Below are 10,277 nucleotides of genomic sequence, written 5' to 3'. Positions count from 1 at the left end.
TTTTTTTTTTTTTTTTTTTTTTTTTTTTTTAATTATTTATTTATTTATTTATTTATTTATTTATTTATTTATTTATTTATTATTATTATTATTATTATCATTATTATTAAACACACAAAATACATTTTATAATTGTTTTGGGTTATTACAATAGGGGTTGACTATTGTATCTTGTTACACTTGATTCTTTACTCTAATTGTAACTTACATTTTCATCGAATATTACATCCTTTAAACTAAAGTCTTTTCATTAGGAGGGCAATACAATTTACATGCTTTTGATTGAGTATAATAACCAAAGAAAATGCATTTTTCAGATTTTCATCAAACTTTTGACGACCTTGAAGATTTATCAAAGCAAAAACTACACAACCAAAGACTTGTAAATGACTTATAGATGGTTTCCTTCGTGCTTCATAAGAAGTTCGATTTAATAGATAGATACATATCGCTAAAGCTTCTACCCGAAATTGGTTTGTAAGTCCCCTTGCTTGTAAAGATATTTCTTGCAATCTCCACAACAGTTCCATTTCATTCAGCGATTCACCATTTTGTTATGGAGTGTAAGGAGATGTTGACTCCCTTTGGTTGTCTTTTCCTACACAAAACAAATCGAATTCTTTAGACATGAACTCCGCACATCTATTTGTGCGAAGAACTTTAATGTGAAAACCAGTTTGATTCTCCACCGTAGCTTTAAAATTTTAGAACTTCTCCAAGGTTTCTGACTTATGTCGTAGGAAGTAAACTTAACTCATGCAACTATAGTCATCAATAAATAGTAAAAAAAGTAAACATTTCTACATACATATTTTGTTTGAATTGACAACATAAATCATCATTGATAATTTGAAGCTTGTTTAGACTTTCTAATTTGCTTGCCTAAGGTGCATGAAAGTGATACATACTTCAAGGGTTTTGTGTACATGTGTAGAAGGTTTTAGATTTCACTATAATCAAGTTAGTTAAAGTTATGAGGGTGTGAAATTGCATCGGTAAGTTCCAGTAATAGAGTCACTTACTAGATGTTTGCTACAAAGGTCATAAAATAGAATTTTGTTTGGGCATAAATTTTTCTCATTCTTTTGTTGTTTTGCAAGCATGTTTAATATAAAATAATTGCGGGTTTTACACTTCAAAAGATTTTTGTAATGTGCATGTAAGAATAGTCATAATCTAATCATGTTTTAGAAGCTGGACGTTACAGTTTTAAATTTATTATATGCTATTTTTTCTCTCATAAATTCACTAAATAAACCATCATTAAACAATATATAATATTTGTTGTCAATATAATATTTGTTGTCAATGTGTGATTCTATGTAGAATTGATGAATAAAGATGAGACACAATCCTTGGTCTCTTGATCTTCCATAGTGTGTTCGATCTCTATGTTGGTAGACTATGTAAGAAATTCTAGCGACATTTAAAGCAATTTCAATAAAATCTTTAGAGATGATCACTGAATAATTCAACGTTTGAATTTCATTCAATTTCTTCCACGACTCGATAATCAAATCCTTTATATATCTTTGTGCTTCATGTTCAGAGGCACCTGTGTCATTCATGTAACATTGGAGAGACTTAGCAACTTCGCCTCTCTCTGCTTCTTCCTGTGAATTAGAAAATTTTCAATATTAGTGTTATTGGTCTAGATGTTCAAAAATTAGGAAATTAATTGCATGAAGAATTTTATTTTAAAAGAAATACCGATGATGAAGCTAAGTCATTGGTAAGACGAAAGATCATGGATGAATGTCGAAGAATATCAGGATAGTGTTCCAAGTATTCCAAATCCTCTTTCATTATTGAGTCTGTAGCAAAGACGTAAGCATGAACGAGAAGAAGAGATCCCGATGCTGAAATCCATGCATTGTCTAAATACTCTTGGAATGTCGGCTTATAATTGGTGTAGTGCCATCTTGCCTCTATCAAGAACGTTTTGCATAAATCTATCCACTACAACATTTTAAATGTCGAAGGAGTTAGGGTATCATAAAATTATCTTAGTGAAAAAAAAAATGATTAAAAAAATATTTACCATTTTTCTTAAATATTGAATGACATTGACTCCATGATTCTTAACTGCATCGAAAGTCTATCGTTGATTGTATTGGGGAGAGCAATAAAACATATCTTCATGTAGTTAGGCAACGAATCAATTGCGCCAATATCCCATCTGAAAGTATCAACCTATAATCATTAGTTGAATAAAACCTTCTTTTATTAATTAAGACAACTTTGAACACAAATGGTTCGTCTTTGAAAAGCTTTTTCATTGTTTTTGTTTTTTTTTTTGTTAAATTTTGTTCGATTTAGTGGGTAAAAGTTACCTCTCGACAGTGAAGAGTTCAAGTCCATTCAAAGTTCCTTACACGTCATAAACATCATAAATTATTGTTATTATTGGAGCAATTTTTGTAGACATTCTTCTAAGATATCCAAGATGAGGTTCGCATTCCATTCCCACCGACTAAAAGAAATTTGTCATCAATTTATCCCTTGCAAAATCGAGTTTTTGTCCGAGCTCAGTGCTCTTCCACCACCTTCATATACCAAATAAACCATTACAATATATTAGGTCCAATGTAAAAAAAAGAATTAGGTGAAAAATAATAACAAATAAACTTAAAAGTTCTAAAAAAACTTCCTAGATTATATTTTTTTTTAAAAAAATACGTTCCAAAATTTAAAAGAGACCATTTCAAATTGACGATTAAAATTATTACTCAGAGACATATTTTGTCTCTCAAAAAAGACAAAGAAGAAAGAGACTAATGTTACACGATGATGATTGTTTACTTTTTTATGTTTTTTTTTAGTAAAAGAAAGAAAAGAATAGTGTTTTGAAGGGTACCATTTCATTAAATTTTAACCGGCTGGTGGCTGGTGGCTGTGTGACCCACTACACACTACAAAAGGGTTACAACTACACTGAGGAATTCATCCATACATAACCATTGCTTTTCAAAAGGAAATAAACGTGTGTTTGGATCTAACTTTTTAAGTGGAGAAATTTGGTAGAAGCTTTTAATTTCATCTATTTAAATCTAAAAATTAAATTAGTTGGACCATTTATCCCATCGATTAAATTTTTATTTCTCATTAGAACTATTAACGACATGCTCAAAGTCGTATGCTGTTCCATGATATACACTTCTTTGTTATATTTTAAAAAAAAATATTCTAGATAGAAACGAATATTATTTGCATTATAAATTTCTTTGATGGAGTACTTTCATTCTCGAGTTAGTCGTCGATATTAGTTTGTCGTTCATTTTATTTTTCACTAGTCTCGAGTTTGATTTGTCCACCATCTAACGCAGTTGAGTGCAGGTCTTTCAAAATTAACCTTATCATAATTTTTATCTCCTTCCTCGCTGCATCGATGTCAGCTTCATCCATCATAATATTGTTGACAGGGCAAACAAGGTCAACTACAACTAGTTCATTTATTAATGGGCGTTACTTTGTCCATTACTGCTTTCTCTTTGTTCTTGTCTGCATTTTAGTCTTTCTCAAGATCCTCACAATCTAAGTGGGTGAAATAAAAAAGGCCACTATAATCTTCAATGAATCGCCGCTAGATGTTCCTCACATGTGTTATTGCTTGTCATGACAAAAATTAAGGTCACGAGGAACACAAAATTATTTTTTTTTCTATATGGGTCCTACTTTTAAAAGTCGTGTTCATAGTTTTTGTGAAGGTTGTCACTAAATCTATAATAATTTAATTTTTCTTTTGTAAATTTTTAGTATCTATCATAGTGAACCACACGACTTTGAGAATGTATCTATTATAGTGACCCACACGGCTTTGAATATGTATCTATCGTAATGACCACTAGCTTTTAGCATGTGTGAATTTTTTTTTTTTAAGGATGATTGATACAAAAACTTAGATGAAAATTGTGTATGTGGCTTGGAGCGGTGTGACTGTAGTTTGAGTTTTAATTATTGTCTTATACAACATTATTCTAAGTTTTTTTTTTTTTTTTGTACAACATTCTAACTGAATATCTATTCTAAAAAAAGGTAAATAGTTCATAGTAATATTACAATTTTAAAGAGCAAAGCATATGTAATAAACAAACTTTAGGACTATTTTTTTACCATAATACCTTAATTAAAATTAAAATTATAGAATATGTTATACTATCACACATTATTAGAAGATGTTTTAAAAACGATTCTTTTCGTTCATCAAAATTTCAAAAAAAAAAAAAAAAGCCTAAAAGAGTTGACAATCATTGTCTATACTAATAAGGTGCACATTATTTTACGGTCGCTCAATCATAAAGTTCTAAAGCTAAGCATGTTTTGTTTTGAGCAATTTAAGAGCATTTTTTAAGGAAACATACGAGTAAGAAGAAAGCATCCTAAAAGGATTCATGTTGAATTGTAGGGATAGTTTTTACTTTCATATGTGAAGGGTAAGTAACATAACATTGTTGCAGGAGAATATTGCGACCAATAAGATTGAGTTGTTAGACATGAGTTGTTATGCTGGGATTGGGATTGATTTTATTTGCAATGGTGAGAGACGGCAAGTAAGAACAATGCTTTCCATAATGATATTAACTAAAGTATGTCACATGTCAATGATTATGTACTCTTTTTTTAGATTGGTAATTGATCATCCGGTTTGATTTACACGTTCATTATGAACACACAAAAGTTGGGAGACAAAATTGAGCCAATGTCCTTTTCATGTGGTCCACGTTGTTTGACAAGAGAACCACACATGTATTTATTGTTCTCAATCATAAGGTTGTACACAATTTCTCTTCTTCCTTGTTTGCATAGTATTATGTTTTAATTAAACGTTTTATTTTTAAGATTTCAATTTCACTTGGTGAGTAAATAAGCTCAACTTGTTCAAAACGGAATATACATCACGTTGGAATCCTGGAATGTGGCAGTCATGCATTGAAAATTTTGTTAAGAATCATGAACCTCCACAATGGTACGATATTATCTTCTTTGAGCACAAGCTATCAAGGTTTTACTTTTGGTTTCTCCAAAAGGCCTCATACAATTGGAGATGGTGTTCCTTACTTATAAAATCATGATCTTTCTCTTAATTAGCCAAGGTAGGACTACTCTTGATATGATAAGGAATCACTACAAGGGGAGTAAGATTCGGATTACCTTGTTGATCGAATATCTCAAGCCAAGAATACTTTATTTGAGATTCGAATCACTCCAGAAGCAAGATCGATCATGTCTAGCTTCAATGATTCTTGTTGATCAAATATCTCAAACACTTGTTTGAGATTCGAATCACTCCACAAGCAAGATTGATCATGTCGAGCTTGAATGATTCTACATGCAATCTAAACTACATAGAATTGCAAAGAAACTTAGCCATCGGCTAAAGAAAAGCACAAATGCTTCTTTACTATATTTTCCAAGTCTCCTTACAAATACAACAAACATGGCTTTATACAGCCTCAAAATGAAACTATTAAAGGCATTCCAAAAGTTGTAACATTCACACTTTATGGCCATAATTAGCCATTATGTAAATGTAACCGAAATTAAATAAAAAGTCTTAAAATACAATAACTCTAAATTATAACCTACCCAAAATTTACAACAATCAAACTTTATTCTTCTTCAATGTAGCATGAATTGAAACATCTTTTGGTAATTTTGACAACCTTTTCTTCACATCTTCATTGAAGTATATTGTATGATTGATGTCTCTTGGTTCATATCATTCTCCACTTCTTCAAGAGGATTCGTCCTCGAATCTATTTGTGAAACTTTGCTGCAAAAAATAAGTTATGGAAATACAAAGGACCTCACAACACTCTCTCACGTGTATACACTCAAGGAATTTTAGGCCACTCTGTTTGCACTCATTTACACAAATGAAGCTCTCATTCTCACCTCTCAAAATTTTAAATAGAGCAAAGATTGAATTTTGAACTTTGGGTCGATTAAAAACTAAAAAGATGAAAATAAATAAAAATCAAATTGAGAAGAAACGCAAAGGAAACATATATCCGATCTTGAGCCTGAAGCTCTGATACCAAATGATAAGATAAGGAATCAATACAAGGGGAATAAGATTCGGATTACCTTGTTGATCGAATATCTCAAGCCAAGAACACTTTGTTTGAGATTCGAATCACTCCAGAAGCAAGATCGATCATGTCTAGCTTCAATGATTCTTGTTGATCAAATATCTCAAACACTTGTTTGAGATTCGAATCACTCCACAAGCAAGATTGATCATGTCGAGCTTGAATGATTCTACATGCAATCTAAACTACATAGAATTGCAAAGAAACTTAGCCATCGGCTAAAGAAAAGCACAAATGCTTCTTTACTATATCTTCTAAGTCTCATTACAAATACAACAAACATGGCTTTATACAGCCTCAAAATGAAACTATTAAAGGCATTCCAAAAGTTGTAACATTCACACTTTATGGCCATAATTAGCCATTATGTAAATGTAACCGAAATTAAATAAAAAGTCTTAAAATACAATAACTCTAAATTATAACCTACCCAAAATTTACAACAATCAAACTTTATTCTTCTTCAATGTAGCATGAATTGAAACATCTTTTGGTAATTTTGACAACCTTTTCTTCACATCTTCATTGAAGTATATTGTAGGATTGATGTCTTTTGGTTCATATCAACTACTCTCTTCAATAATCCTTAACAATTCTATCTTCGAGCAAAGAACACCATAGAGTCTCCCATAATACCTCCTTCTCTGGAGCTCTCGAATAACCTCCCCTTAATCGAGACTCAACTCCTTTTCTAGAACCCTCGAACAAATTATACCATTTGTTCGATGCTTACATCACCTTTAACTACACCTTCGTGGTACACAACTTTTTTGTTCGACACTTGAGGATTCTATTGACATGGCTAAATTAAGAACATGGCTCTGATACCATATTAAGAATCACGAACTCCATAATAGTATGACAGTGTCCACTTTGAACATTAGCTATTATGACTTTACTTTTAGTTTTTCCAAAAGGACTCAATGAAAACGGTGTTCCTTACTTTTAACCATGATTTTGCTCTTAATTAATCAATAACGTGGGACTACTCTCAATAATCTGAATCCATATAACCATATAATCCGTCGTAAGATGATTGAATTTGTTTGTATGGTAGTCTAGCATACTTGGAAGCACTTAGATACCTTAGAATCCACTTAGTTGCTTCGGGGTGCCCTTTTCTAGGATTCGTCATACAAGGACTCAATGAAAACGGTGTTCCTTACTTTTAACCATGATTTTGCTCTTAATTAATCAATAACGTGGGACTACTCTCAATAATCTGAATCCATATAACCATATAATCCGTCGTAAGATGATTGAATTTGTTTGTATGGTAGTCTAGCATACTTGGAAGCAGTTAGATACCTTAGAATCCACTTAGTTGCTTCGGGGTGCCCTTTTCTAGGATTCGTCATACGTCGACGAACAAAACTAGTAGCATAAGACAGATCAATGAATGCCATAAAGGATTGTTACCGCTCTTGCTAAAGAGATTGACACAGATTTTATCTTTGTCATTTTGATTCTTGGCAATATAAAAAGTAAGTAATAGATTATTATAAGATATCAAAGTGATATTATAACATAGCTAAAACACAATATTAAAGTTTTTTGAGCCAAATGTTGCAAAGGGAATTTAGCACATGACAGTGAAAAGAAACTTATAAAGAAACCTGAGTACAAAAATGAAAACACAAATCAAATGCTTTATAAACCCTCAAGAAAATACTAAAACTGAGATAGAAAATTGTTAGTGGGGAGGGAGTGATTGAATAGTTGATGGGAAGATTGAATTATGAAGAGCAAAAATTCTCTCTAAATCGGCAGAAAATCTGGTACAAACCCAAAAACAAATCAAAAACTAAATCAAATCAAAACTAAATCAAATCAAAATTAAATCAAATTAAAACTAAATCTAACTCCTAACGATTTAATCAGATACAGCAATCTAAACAAATGCATGATCTTTAACACTCCTCCTTGTTTAGATGCTATGAACTCCAAGCATTTTCCTGAACACCAATCTTACTCCAATTATCTTTCTGTTTAGAGGTCGATCAACCAACTCCCTGGTTTTATTTTTCTTGATCACCGAAGGCTCCTCCTCTAACAGGTGCATCATCAACCAAAGCATCTTGTTGTTCATCTTCAGACTCTTTTAGTCGTTCATCTTCAGACTCTTCTAACATGCTACCAAAGATTAAATTGTTTGGTGCATTAGAAATTTGATTCACCTTCGTTAGTTCTTCCCAATTCCATTGTTCATTTCCAGCAAAATGAACATCTTAGCTCACAATAACACGACTAGTGTGTGGTTGAAAAACTCTGTAAGCTTTGGATATAATGCTATACCCAACAAAGATGTCAGCTTTGTTGACTCTGGCAATTCGGAAGACAGTGTGGACGAAAAATTGGCCGAAGGTTTCTTCGAAGGAAAAATTAGCGGAAGTAAAAGGAGAGAGAGTGAGAGATTCGCTGATAATGCTGAAGACTCGATGTTTTTATTTTACTTCAGTTGAACGGTTTAAATAACAAATCTAATTACAAAAATAGAAAAAACAAATATACAAAAATAGAAGAAGTGGGCGAAGACTTCGCCCAAATTGCCAAAACAATGGCTCCTAGAATCACGCTTCTCCATTCGCGTGAATTAAGATGTAACTAAATAAGGCATGGCTTTTATTTAACAATCTCCTCCTAAAAGCTGTACCTTATTATTTGAACTCCGATCTTTGAGCGTAGTTCTTCAAATTTCACCCGCGCCAGGAACTTGGTGAAAATGTCTCCAAGTTGTTCCTCTGTTCGGATGAAATCAATCTTGATGAGCCCTCGATCTGCACATTCTCGAATGTAGTGGAATCTGATTTCTATGTGCTTGCTCCGGTCGTGCAAAACTGGATTTTTGATAAGGGAGATCGTAGCTTTGTTGTCTACGTATAGCATTGGTGGATCGCTTTCTCTCCTGATGAGTTCTTCCATTAGTCGTGCAAGCCAGATCCCTTGTGTTGTTGCCATCGAAGCGGCGATGTATTCTGCTTCGCAAGAAGACAAAGCAACCACCTTCTGTTTTGTTGATTGCCAGCAGATCGCGCCGCCTGAGACAAAGTAGATCATTCCGCTGGTGCTCTTACGATCATCAACGTCACCGGCCATGTCACTATCACTGTAGCCGACCAGCTTGAGTTTCTCCTTTCCACTCCCTGCACAATATCTCACACCCCGGCCTCTAGTTCCGGCTACATAGCGCAGGATGCGCTTGACAGCCACTAGATGCTCCTCCCTAGGTGCTTCCATAAACCTGCTCACATAGCCAACAGAATAAGCAAGATCAGGACGAGAGTTTACCAGATAGCGCAGACTCTCGACAATGCTGCGGTAATTGGTGGAGTCGACTGTCGTCGTAGTGCCGGCCTTCCTTAGTTGAAGTCGGGCCTCCATTGGCGTCCTGGTAGGATTACTGTCCACAAGCCCAGTTGTGTCCAACAGCTTCCTCGCGTATGCACTTTGGCAGATGGAGATGCCGGAAGAGTTCTGTTGCACTTCGATGCCGAGGTAGTAGCTGAGCACACCGAGATCGCTCATCTCGAAGTTTTTCGACATCTCCTTCTTGAACCTTCAGAGGACTCCCACGTCGCCTCCAGTGATTATGAGGTTGTCGACGTACACTCCCACGATCAGTCGTTTTTTGCCGTGGCCGTACGTGTACATGTCATGCTCAGAGGCACAACGTTTGAAATTCAGTGACAGTAGGGTACTGTCGAGCTTCGCGTTCCAGGCTCGTGGGGCTTGTTGAAGCCCGCAGAGTGCTTTGTGCAGGCGCAGTACCTTATTAGGGTTGTCGTTATCCAGGAAGCCAGGTGGTTGTCGAACATAGACGGTCTCCTTCAACTCTCCGTTAAGGAAAGCAGACTTTACGTCCATATGGTGAACCTCCCAAGAGTGATGTGCTGCAATTGCCAGCAAGAAACGAACGGATTCTAACCTTGCTGCTGGCGCAAATACCTCTTCGAAGTCCACTCCTTGCTTCTGGACGTAGCCCTTCGCCACCAGACGAGCCTTGTGCTTCACAACTTCTCCTTTTTCATTGCGCTTCAGTTTGAAGACCCATTTGAGCCCTATGGCTCGGTGTCCTGGTGGCATATCCTCCAGACTCCACGTCTGGTTCTCAGTGATGGATGTCATCTCCTCCTGCATTGCCTTCCGCCAGCACGGGTTCTTTTCTGCTTCGGCGAAGGTGACTTC

General features: G+C 34.7%; 1 pseudogene; it reads right to left on the bottom strand.

The window, feature by feature from the left end:
- Positions 1-1,318: 1,318 nt before the first annotated feature.
- LOC111434920 overlaps positions 1,319-10,277 on the bottom strand; it is an 11,846-nt pseudogene continuing 2,887 nt past the window's right edge.

Source organism: Cucurbita moschata, unplaced genomic scaffold (genome assembly GCF_002738365.1).
Source record: "Cucurbita moschata cultivar Rifu unplaced genomic scaffold, Cmos_1.0 Cmo_Scf00047, whole genome shotgun sequence".
NCBI lineage: Eukaryota > Viridiplantae > Streptophyta > Magnoliopsida > Cucurbitales > Cucurbitaceae > Cucurbita > Cucurbita moschata.
Note: the sequence above shows the minus strand (reverse complement) of the source record. Positions and strands in the feature narration are given on the sequence as shown.